We start from the raw sequence: 15255 nt of genomic DNA, 5'->3' as shown, positions 1-15255 counted from the left end.
TTTCCTTCAAACTGCATCCTTATTACATTTTCCTACTCACTATACTATCTCATGTAGCAAAACAGGGACTCTTGCAACAATTTTAATTTTGCATCCAAAACTCATCTAAACTTGCATCCAACTCATGGTTAATATTCCTTGACATTATACAACATCCCTAGAACTCTGAAGAGAAAATTTATAATCAAAGAGACCAAGTAGATCATTTGACCTATTTGTTGTAGCAATTGTCTTTCTACTACAAAATTAGGGTTTGTTGTTTACATGCTTTATTTATGTTGTAAGTTTTATTTCTCCATACAGTAGAATAGATATGTTGTTATTTTAGTATAGTTAATATGGTTTGTTTCCTTTTCATGCAGATAACATATATTTTCTCATTTCCTACAATTATAAATTTTTCCTATAGCATAGGACAACTAATATGGTTTATCAATAACTAGATTTCATCTCAAGTTTTTCATTTAAGTAAGAAAAGGACAAAAGATAAGTACACACTACACACATAGTGTTGACCCCTCTTAAGTTTGTATGAACCATGGGTTGATAATTCATTTGACACCCATAGGATTTGTAGTATCCTTGTTGCAATACTAATGGCCATTAATATATTAGGAGAATTTTTCTATCATCCACCCTTTTTTTATGTTTAATCAAAATGATAATTTAAATTGATAAAAATATATGCTTTGGGTACAACCAATACATAAGTAAGATCATGGTAATGCATGGCCTACTGGCTGGTTGATACAAAAATAGACTTCTACCAAAGTTTTAATTGAAAAATACCAGCTATACTTATCGCTTATACTTGACCACCAAAAAGTATAACATTTATTCTTAGCCTTAGTATTGCAACAAGAATGTTGCAACTTCCAAGACTACCCACTTTAATTATCAACCCGGGGTTCGTACAAACTTAAGAGGTATTGGCACTATATATGCAGCATACAATGTGTCATTCCTTTATTGTCATGATGTAATGGAGTGCGTGTACTGAAACCAAATCTGAAACTAATTGCAGAAAATGAAATGCTAAAAATGTAAATCTTAACCTATTGCAAGAAATAAAGTACAAGGAGAGCAACATATTCTAATTAAATAAAGATGATGAACTAAATGTAAAAGAAACCTAACTTAACCCTATTTATCACATGTGATGATTTAAACTAAGTGAGCATGGATTCTAATCTAGGGAGTATTAACTGTTATGTCCATGTGTGAATATAAAAGAACTCTTTTTAATCTTTTTGTTTTATAAATGCAAATTCTAATCCTCACTTGTTCATTAGCAAGGGAGACAGGCATAGAGGAAGAGGGTTAAAATGGTATTTATGGCATGGAGTTCAAATAGTGACCTAATCCCAGCTTCAATGATGATTTTCCTCAATTCAGGCTCAAAAAAAAACGCTACAAGATTTCCTATAGGATGTACTAGTTCTCATACAGGATCCCTTGTTTTACTATAGGATGTTACAGATTTACTATACGAAAGTATAATTCATCGAATGACTAAGGAAATAAAATCCAAATTGGATGGGAAATTATTTTTTTATTGACTAGGATGTCTTAGCTATCCATTCTAAATGGAATCACTCAAAAAAACCTTTTTTATCCCATGCTAAAAAATAGCAGAAAAGTACTAGTCTAAAAATCAGAAATTTGAGAACTAGTGAGCTAGTAAATCCATCAAATGGCTAAACTAGTCAAGTGAAAATTCAATGGGGTAAATTTTTTTATTAAATATAATGTTTTTGGGATCTAATTGAAGTGGAATCAACTTGATTGAATCTCATTAGCATGCTCTAAAAAATAGCAGAAATTTACTGCTAGTTGCGACAAAGGAGTTTGAGAAATCTAGATTTGGGAATAAGAAGACTAATCCAAGTAGCCAATGATTACTATGACCTTCCAAATATTTTTGAATGATGAAATGAAGCTTTTGATTCTGTAAAACAACATACATCAACCATTTAACCTAATCCTACAACAAGAAATCATTAATACTAAATGCAGAAATAGAAAAAAATAAAAATAAGAGATGCATGTGAATAAGAAGAGAAAAGAAGGAAAGAAAATTATACAAAAGGGATATGAGACTATTGGGATACTCAAGCCTAAGGAAACTCAAAGACCTATGGAGGATAACAACATTTAGAAGCTTAACATGACACCAATCTTCATTATTTTCATCAATACAATTACATTCCTGTAAGAAAATACAATGGAACTGCAAAAATATGAGTTCTCTCCAGAAGAACACTAATGAAAATCTATCCCTAGAGGAAAATTCATGTTGGTACTTATAAAAAATGATTATCAGCCATTTCCCATGAATGGAGGAAGTTTTCCCCACCAAAATCCCTTGATTAGTGGATCTGGTTCCCAATACTAAGAATCTGCATTAAATGGCAGGGAACACATTCCTAGATTGTCTTAGTCATTAGAGTTATACAATATGTGCCATAATTCCATAGTATCTTGTTGATTTATCATTTAATATTGATCCTCTTGTAGTAGAGAGCAAGTCGCTAAATTATATCCTCCTCCAAATCTTCATAATTTGTCCAATATTCTCATAATATTCCACAAAAATAAATAATATTAGGCACAAATATGCAATTATTCATAAACCTTTCTAATAAATATATTAAAGTTAAAAATACATTATCTAATGCAAAAAGAGAGGTTTAATGTGTTGAATGATGGTCATAGGCCTTAATTTGTGTTTAATTAAGATGCATGGGCCTTAATATATGTCTAATTTAAAGGCCCATCAACACCCCCTGTTGAATGTGTTGTTCATCCCCTAAGCAACTTAGTGAGCTCATTGTGCCTCATTAATGGCCGTGGTGGTCTCTCTCTTGTGCATTAAGAATCTTTGTTGTAAGTTCTGCAAGGACAAGCCCAAAAACATATGTGTGCAAAGAAAAATCCTTGTTTCTTGAGACCATTAGTTTGCCTTCTTCCCCTTACTCAAGATGGTTCTTGAATATTTTTTAGTTTGGCAAGGTCTTCCACATCCTTATAAACCTTCTGCTACCTTGTTCCACCATTTGGAAACCTATGAAACCTTTAAAATTTCTTTAGATGAGAACTAGGACATCCTACAGTAACTCTTATCAAAACTACAAGAACCCTACATGAAACCCTGTTAAAACTATAGGAAACCCTTTTTGAGCATAAATGACAGTCTGAGCCTAGGACAGACCCTCAACTTGAATCTCATGCCTTTCTCTCATTTCTATAACATCTTTTAGGCCTTGGAAAAGATCTAGAAAGAGATTAAAGACCTCTTGGAAAGTCTCTTTTCATCACTACAGTTTGAGTTATGTTTTGATGGTGGATGCCTCATTTTCTTTTGTTGCCTTCTTCTTTTCTCTTGTGGCCTAGCTGGTTTCCTAATGGCCTTGGAGTTCTATGTTTTGATTAGGTCTCTCTTAGGCACTACCATTTTGGGTTTTAGCACAATTTTTCTTTCTTCCTTCTTGTAGCAGCATTCTGCCTTCCTGTAGTAGTCATTCCTTCTTACTTCAGAGTCTTTTAACTATATGGGAGTGATGAGAAAGGATGTAGGTTTGTGAAAATGGAGAGGATGCCCTCTTTTCGTTTTCTAGAAATTTTCAGGGTGAGATAGGGTTTGTTCTTGAAATTATGAAATGGAATGGATGAATGATGGATAGATAGTGAATATGAAGTGGATCAAGGCTTGGAGTGTTGTGGTGACTTGGCCTTTGCAAAGATTTCTTTTTATAACTATTGTCCCCATTCCTTGAAATCGTCACCCTTCATAATTTGACTTTTCAACATTGCATGAGTGAAGGAGTGAGCTACAATTAACTAGTTGAAGGTGGCTGATACTTCTAACTCATCCTTAGCTTATAAAACCTCACCTCTCATGCATTGACAACAAATTTCTATCTATAATATGCTCAAGAGAAGAGGTCATGAATATTGCATACTTGTACCTACCTAATGGTTGTTGGAGAGACATGCATGATGCTGCTGAGTTGATGTTGTTGTGCTTCTCATGACTTAGGTAAATCTTCTTGACTACTTTTTTCTTTTTTGGTTATCTTATTTTGCTAATGGGTTGTCTTCTGGTTGATGTGCAGGTGATGGCTTCCTCTATTGCTGTTGAGCTCTAGAGGAGTTTCATTGTGCCTGTAGTTATGCTTCTCCTCTTTCAGGCATGTGGCTAAAGGTTAGGCCTGGAGATTGTTGTTACTTCCAAATAGGTTGTTGTAGCTGCCATTTTTTTAATGTTTGTGTCCTTTCTTTGTTGGAGGTTAAATAGGTATTGGAATGAGTGGAAGGTGTGGCCATAGAGTGACATGGTCATGATGGGTGTTGGTTGAGATGTGGTGAAGTCAATGTCTCCTTTTCCTATCCCAAAACAGGGTTGCATCATAATTTTTCCATCGAACTACCTTTCCAGTAGATTTTCAGAACATCTTGTAGTACTGCAGGAAACTCCTGTAGTAATTTAGGACAACCTCTTGTAGCAGACTTGTTTTATCCATATCTCCCAAACAGTAGAACGGATTGACCTGAAACCTTTTGATCATGTTTCCATCATCATTATGCACCTCCCCGGAAAAATAAAATAAAATAAAAAGATTAAAAATAAAATAAAATAAATATAATATAATATAATATAATATAATATAAAATATAAAATATAAATAAATAAATATAAACATAAATTAAATAAAAATTAAATTAAATTAAATTAAAAAATTTGGTCAATGGATGCATGGATCTCGAGAAAAATGGAAATTAGCTTAAGGTGATGGAGGTCAATTTCTTGGAAACCATGCATTAGAATTTTCTAAAATTGCTTGCACATGTTACCATCATCCATATGCATATCCCCATGAAATAGATTTTTAAATGGATGCATGGTTTTCAAGTTATGGCAAAAATAAATGTATTCTCTATGTATTTGTTTCCTATAGTAAAACATAGCCTTCCTGTAGTTTTTTAGGACAACAAGCAAACTAAATGGAAAAAGCTTGAGAATGATAGATGGATGGTGGAAATAGATGAGGGTGATGGATTGGAATGGTCTTGGCCTTTTTGGAGCATTTGAGAAAAGGAGGAGAAAGTCAAGATTTGACTTCTTTTGGCTAGGTTTGGCCTATTTTTTCTTTCTTTGTTGGAAACTTGTTTTTGTTCCTTGTAGACATTGGACAACACCTACATTCATCAAAGAGATACATGGAGCAAATATTCTTCTGGGCCTACTATCCGCTTCAAGGAGGTTTTCAACTAGTAGGTCTGCCTAGTTGCCTCAAGGAGGTTTCCACCTAGGATCTTTTCTTTTTTCTCTTTTTTATTTTTTCCAACCCATTGACCACCTCATGGAGGTTTTCAATCAGTGAGCTAATCTGAGGTGCTTCCAAGGAGATTTTCACCTGAGACTTTTATTTTCTTCTCGTATTTTTCATTTTTCTCTACCCTACCCTACTTGAAAAACAAAATCACTTTCAAGTATAAGAATACTTCCAATGGATCCATGTTCACATCAAGATGATAGACAAAATGATGTATATGCTTGAAATATATGCTTTAACATGTACCTAGATTTCAAAGACCAAATGATTTGACTTTGAAAAGATCAAGCATGGTTGAAGAAGAGAGTGAAGCTCCATCTTGTTGATTTTCTAGAACCAAACCTCAATATAATTTTGATGTCCGTTCTTTTCTTTCTTATCTAGAACATTCTTCATATCTTCTTCTACCATGACCTTTAAATCTTCCTCTTTTTGTTGATTTTTCTCTTGAATATATGGAGGATTTGATGGTAACCATGAGGGAGCTCTCTCGACCTCTGATTTTGATGTCTTCTCTTCATCAAGTGTAGCCCATGATTTTGTGGTCTTCCCATTTGAATCTTCTTCTTCTCGATGTTTTCCTTCAATGATATCAAGATAATCTCTTCTTTGCAATACTCTTCCTAAGTTATGATGAATACTATTAATCTCAAGAGGAGATGTTTGGAAGTATTGTACCTCAGCGTTGTAAGTGGGTTGAGCTACTTCAATGTGTGGGTTTGGAAATGCTAGTACAGGTAGTTGAGTGGGAGTGGATATTTGAGGTGGTTGTGGTTAGCGTTATGGTGGTGATGAATGGTATGGATAACATGGAGTTTGGTATGAGGATATTGAGGAAAATACTGAGGATATTGAGGATGGCTCCCATAAGTTCCTTGCCAACCTTGTTTCCAATATTGGCTTTGGGGTTGAGATGACCAATATTCCCAAGGAAAGGGTGTGTTCCAATTATTTTGAGGTGGATATGCATAACCTTGAAATTGTGAATTAGGCTCTTGCATCATACTAGGTTGACTAGGCTACCATGGTCCTCTTGGAGGTACATAACATAGCTACATTGGCAATTGACTTGCTCCATTTTCCTCTTGGTGAACTTCCTTCAACCTTGGTAATGAGGAGCAACATTTAACATCATGTGATTATGCATGGACAACAAGAATATCAACATCTTCTTTTTTCTCATTTTGTATTCTTAACATTTCTACTTGTTCACTTAGATTGCTAAGAATTTATGTTCTAAATTTATTAAGTAAATTTCCAAGTTTAGCTTGACTTATCGATCTTGATGTCAATTGACTTACTCTTGCCCTTCCTCCTAATATGTGTTTGCATGTTTCAAAAATTTCTTCAAATTATAATTGGTATACATCACCTCTACTCATTATATTAAGGATATTAATCCATTCATCCCTAATTTTTCTAAGTAAGAGGGTTTTTAGTGTGTCGGGTCCTAAATGATGTAGTTTTCCCCTCTTAAAATTAAACAAGAACCTTTTTATCAGATCCTCTAGACTCTCATCTTCTTTTTGATTCATTCTAAATATTTCTTCTTCAAGATCATGATCTTTATATTTTTCTAGAAATATATTTTGCATATCATTCCATGATCTTATTGAATTAGTCCCTAAAATCATGAACCATTTAAGAGCTCTATCCTTGAATGTTACTGGAAACAATCTCAAGTTTTGAGTTTTTAATAAGTAACCATAAGATCTACAAACAATTTCAAATTCAAAGAGAAATGTTTCTGGATCCTCTGACCTTAGACTGTGAAATTTTAGAAGAAAATATGGAGGGATGTTCTTCATGTGCAGATTGATATCAGTATATTGAATGGGAAATCCGAGAGGATATTCCTCATTGTCATCATCTCCATCCATTTATTCTACATTCTTTTCCATTTTCTTCTTCTACCTTCAAAAGTGAATGGTGATGTGGCTCTTACTACACCACGTGAGCAATTAGGGGGTGAGTTGGTGTTGGATATTGTTTTTTGTTTTTTGTTTTTTATTTTTATGATTGAATGAAAACACTAATGTAATGCACTTTTCTATCTTTGAAATTAAATATGGCCAATGCAATGCCTTTTTTTGTTTTTGAAAAATGTAAAAAGAAATTAATCAACAAGGGAAGAAAAATGCATACTTTGACACCTCCTTAGCAACAACACCAAAAAGTGATGAGCCTCAATATTGCAACAAGAATGCCGCAACTCCCAAGGCTACCGACTTTAATTATCAACCCGAGGTTTGTATAAACTTAAAAGGTATCAGCACTATATGTGCAGCATACAATGTGTCCTTTCTTTATTGTCATGATGTAATGGAGTGAATGTACTGTAACCAAATCATAAACTAATTGCAGAAAACGAAATGCTCAAAATGGAAACCTTAACCTATTGCAAGAAATAAAGTACAAGGAAAGAAACATATTCTAATTGCATAAAGATCATGAACTAATTGTAAAATAAACCTAACCTAACCCTATTTATCACATGTGACGATTTAAGCTAAATCAGCATGGAGTCTAATCTAGGGAGTATTAACTATTATGTGCATGTGTGAATATAAAAGAACTATTTTTAATCTTTTTGTTTTATAAATGCAAATGCTAATCCTGACTTGTTCTTTGGCAGGGGAGACAGTTACAGAGGAATAGGGTTAAAATGGTCTTAATGGAATGGAGGTCAAGTAGAGGCCTAATCCTAGCTTAAATGATGATTTTTCTCAATTCATGCTCAAAACAAACCGCTACAGGATTTCCTACATGATGTACTAGTTCTCCTATAGGTTCCCCTGTTTTACTACAAGATGTTATAGATTTACTATATGCAATTATAATTTATCAAATGACCAAGAAAATAAAATCGAAATCGTATGGGACAAATTTTTTTATTGACTAGGATGTCTTAGGTCTCCATTCCAACTAGAATCACTTAAAAATACCTCTATTAACCCATGCTAAAAAATAGTAGAAAATTACTAGTCTAAAAAACAGAAATTTGAGAACTAGTGAGCTAGAAAATCCATCAAATGCCTAACCTAATCAAGTGAAAATTAAATGGGGTAAATTTTAATATTAAATAGAATGCTTTTTTCATTCTAATGCAAGTGGAGTCAACTTGATTGAAGCTCGTTAGCATGCTCTAAAAAATAGCAGAAATTTATTGCTAGTTGCCACAAAGGAGTTCCAGAAATCTAGATTTTGGAATAAGAAGACTAATCCAAGTATCTCAATGATTACTATGACCTTACAAATCTTTTCCAAGGATGAAATGATGCTTGTGATCCTACAAAATAACTTACATCAACCATTTAACCTAATCCTACAACAAGAAATCATTAATACTAAATGTAGAAATAGAAAGAAATAAAAACAAGAGATGCATGTGAATAAGAAGTGAAAAGAAGGAAAAAAATGATACAAAAGGTCTCTGAGGCTCCTGGGATGGCCAAGACCAATAAAACTCAGAGACCTATGGAGGAGAACAAGATTTAGAAGCTGAACATGACACCAATCTTCATTATTTTCATTAATACAATTACATCCCTGTAAAAAAATACAATGGAACTGCAAAAATACGAGTTCTCTCCACAAGAATATTAATGAAAATCTATCCCTAGAGGAAAATTTGACTTGGTACTTATACAAAATGATTAAGAGCCATTTCCTGTGAATGTAGGAATCTTTCCCCACCAAAATCCCTTGATTAGTGGATCTAGTTCCTAATACTAGGAATCTACATTAAATGGCAAGGAACACATTCCTAGATTTTCTCAATCATTAGAGTTCCACAATCTATGCCATAATTCCCTAATATCTTGTTGATTTACTATTTAATAGTGATCCTCCTGTAGTAGAGAGAAAGTCCCTAAATTATCTCCTCCAAATCTTCATAATCTGCCCAATATTCTCATAATATTCCACAAAAATAAATAATATTAGGCACAAATATGCAATTATTCATAAACCTTCCTAATGAAGATATTAAAGTTAAAAATACATTATCTGATGAAAAAAGAGAGGTTTAATGTGTTGAAGGATGGTCATAGGCCTTAATTTATGTTTAATTTAGAGGCACAGGGCCTAATTTATCTCTAATTTAGAGGCCTATCAATTTCCAAAATACCCTTAAAAACTTGTGATCTTTAAATTCCATATGACTTATTTTTATGAACATATGAGATACACTAGAAAAATTAGATTAGGGACATGGGGTTGAGGAGGATTTACTAAAGTGATATCTAAAGAGTATGATGATCTCTATTGTCGAAGAGTTGTTTAGAGATCTTGTTGGTAAGTTGGCTTTTTCTAAATGGTTGGTGGCATTCATTATGTTACCATTGATGTCAATCAGGCCAGAATTGGTGTGGATGGTGTGTAGAGCTTAGGGGAAGTCACATGGTTGTTGTAGTCTCTTGTAGATAATCATTATAGTAGAAGTATTAGTGGAAAACCCATAATAAGATTACTATGATGGTTGTGGAGTCCTATGCCTTGAAGGAATTTACACCTCTAGAGTTTAGCTCAAATGCTCTTAAGAATGGCATAGTTGGATTGTGCTTGCAAAAATATCTCCAATGGTATGTGGAAGTCTAAAAATGATCTCCTGGATCAAAATTTATTGACATTCAAAGTAAGGATCTCCAAAGTCATAGTTGTAGTACCAAAAATAGTTAAGAGACTCTTTAGTGGCATGTTAGTTTGGCGGATTTTCCAAATGTAGTGGAGGTGCTTAGTGGAGTCACTAATAAAGCACTAGGTTGGAAGCCCAAAAGCCTCAAATTTTATTAATAAGTGACCCAGTATAGTCTGAAGTTAGGCTAGTAGGAAAAATAATTGACGGGTTGAAATCCCGAAAATTTATTGATAAGTGATCCAGGATAGTCTAGAGTTGGGCTAGCAGGAACAATAATTGACAGAACCACCAATCACTGGAACCCATAACAGAGATTTCCAAAAAGTTTGAAATCCCAAAAGAAATTTTAATTGAGAGTTGGGAATTTCCATTGGGGCTAATAGGAGAAGGTCTTCATTACAAGAGGTCGATAACTGGAAAGTGAGCCAACACAGAGAAATGACAATTGATGGAACTATCAATCAACAAAACCTATAACGGAGATTTCTCAAAAAGTTGAAAGCCTAGATGCAATTTTAATTGAGAGTCAAGAATTTCCCATGGGGATTACAAGTGGAGGTCTTCATTACAAGAGGTTGATAGGTGGAAATTGGTCCAACCCATATAAACAATAATTAACATAATTGTCAATCAATTGAACCTTTAATGGAGATTTCCTTGAATGTTGAAATCCTATAAGCAATTTCAATTGAGATTAAGGCATTTCTAGTGAGGAAACAAAGGAGAGGTATTCATTACAAAAGGTCGAAAAGTGGAAAGCGAGCAAGCTCAGAGGTTTTCAAAGCTTGAACGTCTTAAAGTCAGTGGGTTCTATACCTGGAAGGGTATACCTGAAAGAAAGTACCCAAAAGGTGTATGCAATCCATTTTAAAGAATTTTCGGGCTACGAGGTAATGGAATGTGTATGATGGTAGCCCAACCTACATGGAATATCATAACCAAGATGGTTATGAATATGTTAGAGAGGATTTGGATCAGCTCAGTAAATGTACATAGTAAGGTTGGTGCTTACTAGATTAATGGTGTCTACAAATAATTGTTGGCTCAAGAATAGATAGAACCACAATTGCATTGAATGAATTAATGGAGTCTGACTCAAGCAAAACCAAGGCTCTTTTGTTCTTACTTGCACGCTATGAGGAATTAAATGAAAAATGGTTCAAGGACACCATACCAACAAATTTATGGGTTCCGATGGTGTGCTACGGGCTTTCCCTTGACTCTTATGTTTCGTAAAGAGAAACAAATAAGATACAAGTTCTATGTATGAGGGAAATTTAATAGAGCAACTCCTAGTGTGCACAATTCAACTGAGAATTAATTCTCAATATAAACACTCAAATCCCATCCTTTTATTTCATGCAGATGTAGTTGTCATGTATCAGACACTATAGCAGGAAGGAGAGCCATTTGCAGAGTAAACTCTCAGGTAGTGTGTTTGATTGTAGAAACATCATTGACCATTGTGTGGAAGTTGAATTAAAAAAAGTTTTTTAATTGAAAAAATGAGGTTGCAACATTATTTGTTTATGGGAGTGTGGAGAGATGCATGAAGAGAGTGAGGAGTTCCATATGAGGAAGTGAGTAAAATGGATTTTAGTCCCGAGATATGACTATAAAATAGAGTAACACTGGGCCAAGAACAGAGATGAGTGTGCACTAAAGTGAGCGAAGCAAGGCAGAACTATTGAGTTTAGGAGAAGGTGTTGTGTGTATCATCTGACCAGGTTTATACTATTGTGCTTTTGTATATGCCTTTTTTTCAGTTTGAAAATTTTATGAAAAGAAAAATAGGTGCATAGAGTAGGTGGTAGTCTATGGTGGCCTGCATTCATAAGAGGTTGGTACCTCTTAGAAAGTGGTAGCTTGCTATCTTGAAGGGGGTTTGGGCCTCCTATGAGTGGGTCCTCACAACCAAGTTGATATAATAAAATAGGAGTTTAAATCACATCATAATAACAAATAGATTGGTGGTTTTCTCCCTTTGGGTTTCCATGTAAAAATACCCATGTCAATATGTGTATATTTCTCAATTGATGGATTGTGTGTTCATGTGAAATGTTTACTTATATATATATATATGATTAAGAATGATCTCACAAATAACTGGAAAAAGTGAAAGGAAATTAAGAATTAAGCTTAAAATTTAAGAACCTCACTAATTATTGATTCACCCCCCCTAGTAATTCCTTATTCCAAAAATCGGTATTAGAGCTAAGGTTCCTTCAGGAACAATTTAACCATTGGAAGGTATATCTATAAGGAATTATGTCTATAATATTAATTCAAGTTGCTTACTCAAGTAAGACACAAGTCTTTGATGGGACAAGCTACACATTTTGGAAAGTTAGAATGGAAGTCTATCTCATGTCCATAGGGGTAGATGTTTGGAGTTTTTTGTTGCTAGATTATGATGTCCCTAATGTGCCTCCCATAGATGCAGATGGTAAAAAGGTGTATGTAAATAATGATAAATCCAATAATTCCATTCTCTTTGGCCTTGTTCAATCTGAACCTGTAAAGGTTATGCACTATAAGACTGTTGGGGAAGTAAGGTTCAAGCTTGATCAAAGTCATGAAGGAGATGAGAAAGTCAAGCAGGCCAAACTTCAAACCTTCAAAATGAAGTTTGAAAGCTTAAGAATGACTGAAGGAAAAATCATAATAGAGTATTTCCTCAAATTTTATGGAGGTACCAATATGATTAGAGGACTTGGTGAATCCATCAAAGAAGATGTAATTATTCAGGTCTTAATATCTCTTCCTATGAAATTTAATGCCAAAATATTATCCATTGAAGAAGTGATTGATTTAAAATGCCTCAAAATGGATCAGCTACTTGGTACTCTCACAACTTATGAGATGAGAGTAGGAAAAGAGAAGGTTGAATCAAAGGAGGCAACTTCCAAGGTGTCCATGAAGGAAAAGGAGCACAAAGATCATCAAGAGTGTTCTAGCTATGAATCTTATCAAGAGTTATCTCACTTTTCCAAGAAATTAAAATGTGGTTTGAGGAAGTATAAAGGGAAGTTTCACTTCAAATTCTTTGATTGTGGAATATTTGGACATTTTGAATCAAAGTGTTCTTACAATCAAAAGGAAAAAGATCAAGATTCAAAATACAAAACTCAGAGACATAAAAAGAAAAAAATTTACATTAAGAAGGGGCTTTACTCCAAAGACGATAGCTCGGAAATCAAATATGGAAGTGAGATCTCTTCATAGGGTGAGTCAAATGAATGTTTACTTATGGAACTTGAAGCTGACTCCAATAAACAAAATTTTATAGATTCTAAAGAATAAGAAGGTGTAGTGGACCTTGAATGGGATCTCATTAGTGCTCTTAATGAATTAAAGAACGACGGAAAAATAAACAAGTAACTAAAAGAACAATTGTTGAGAGTTGACGAAGATATGTACAACTCAGACAATGAGGAGCTTGTTTATAAAAGAGAAAATTTTGAAGAAACTATTAAAAGCATAGAAATATTAGCCCTTCGACCAGAAGAAAAAAAAATGTGTGAAAGGTTAGAAGAAGATAATGCAATCTTCAAGAAAGAGTTATCAAGAAAAAGGAGGAGATGATCTATGAACCTTGTAAAGAGGAGATTTTGTCCCTAAAATTCAAGCTAGAGGAAGCTAAATGGAAGGAAGAAGTACTTAATGATTTAATTATCGAATGGGAAGAAAATTGTTAGAGTCTAGAAGATGAAATTATCTCCCTAAGAACATATCTTGATAAATTAGAGACCAAGAGAGATTTGGATAAAAGGTTTGTTGAAGGGTCAAGAAAGCTAAACCACATTCTGAAAAGTCAAAGGTCTCTAGAAAACAAGACACGATTGGGATATTATAGATCATAGCTTATGAGAAATATGAACTTTACATCTGCAGGATTTGAAGAACCTTAGAGCTATGCAAAGGTGCTTCAAGGAAGACTCAATGAGGGAAAACAAAATTCAAGCCATAGATGCACCCAATGCTGGAATAAGAATTCTAACCTCTCAAAGAACTCATACCAAAGGAGAATGAATCATTCAACAAGACAACATAGGTACCTAAAATCAGCACAAACTCATAAACTTTCCAATTTCAAGTAACCTAATTTGTTTTATGGTCATTTTTATAAATGTCATATCTTTGGACATAAATTTGTTAATTGTAGAAAGTCAAAGATGAAAGAGATGAAAAAATTAGATACAAAATGTATGAGAATTTTAGATCTCAAAACTCTCCCCCTAGGAATAGAAATCCTTTCTCTCCCATGATGGATGATGTTCAATGTTTCAAATGTAATAATTTTTGGCACAATGAAAGTGAGTGCATAAGTAGGTTTGAGTATGCATCTAAATACCAGAATTCTTGGCAACAAACCTTTCCAAAAGACAAGAAGAATTGGAAATGCAAGATTAGAAAAAACATGGAATGTGGACTTGCACTTTTTGTGCATGATCAAGAAAATAGGTGGTATGTGGATAGTGGTTTTTGCAAGCACATGACTGGAGATAAGAGTAAATTCTTGTCTCTAAAGGAAAAGTATAGAGGGAACAATGTCACTTTCGGCAACAATGCTCCAACAAGAATTAAAGGTAAGGGCATAGTCAGTCTTGATGAAAAGACTAAAGCTCAAAATGTGTTGTATGTAGAGGGTATTAAATATAATCTACTTAGTGTGAGTCAAATGTGTGATAATGGCTATAATGTGACTTTTCTATCCAAATATTGTGAAATTTGGAAGGAATGAAATGGAAAGCTAGTGGGGAAGGTAGTTCGAACTCATAATAATGTATATGTCTTTGATGATTCCAGAGTGAGTTGTTTCCTGAGTAAAAAGAGTCAAACTTGATTTTTTCACATAAGGCGTGTTCATATAAATGTTGATAGCCTAATAAAGATCAACAACTTATAAGTTGTAAGAGGATTTCCAAAAATATCAAAGCCTGATAACTCGATCTGCAAGTCTTATCAATTTGGTAAGAAGACAAGGGTTTAGTTCACGACAAAGAATTTCTCATCTTCTAAACTGCTAGAGATTATTCACTCAAATGTTTTTGCTCCAACGAGGATGAAGAGTTCAAGAGGAGAAAGATATTTTATTATTTATTGATTTTTTCACCACAACCACATGGATAATTCTCTTAAAAGATAAATCAAAGGTTTTGAATAATTTCAATATATTTAAATCCCAGGTCGAGAATCAGAAAATTCGAAATATCAACTGCATAAGATAAGATAGAGGTGGAGAATTTACTTCAAGATATTCTGAATAATTTTGTGAAG

Source organism: Pinus tabuliformis, chromosome 2_1, assembly GCF_031772625.1.
Source record: "Pinus tabuliformis cultivar Carrire ecotype Pingquan chromosome 2_1, CPIR1, whole genome shotgun sequence".
Taxonomy (NCBI): Eukaryota; Viridiplantae; Streptophyta; class Pinopsida; order Pinales; family Pinaceae; genus Pinus; species Pinus tabuliformis.
The sequence above is the reverse complement of the archived record's forward strand: the minus strand, read 5'-3'. Positions refer to the sequence as shown.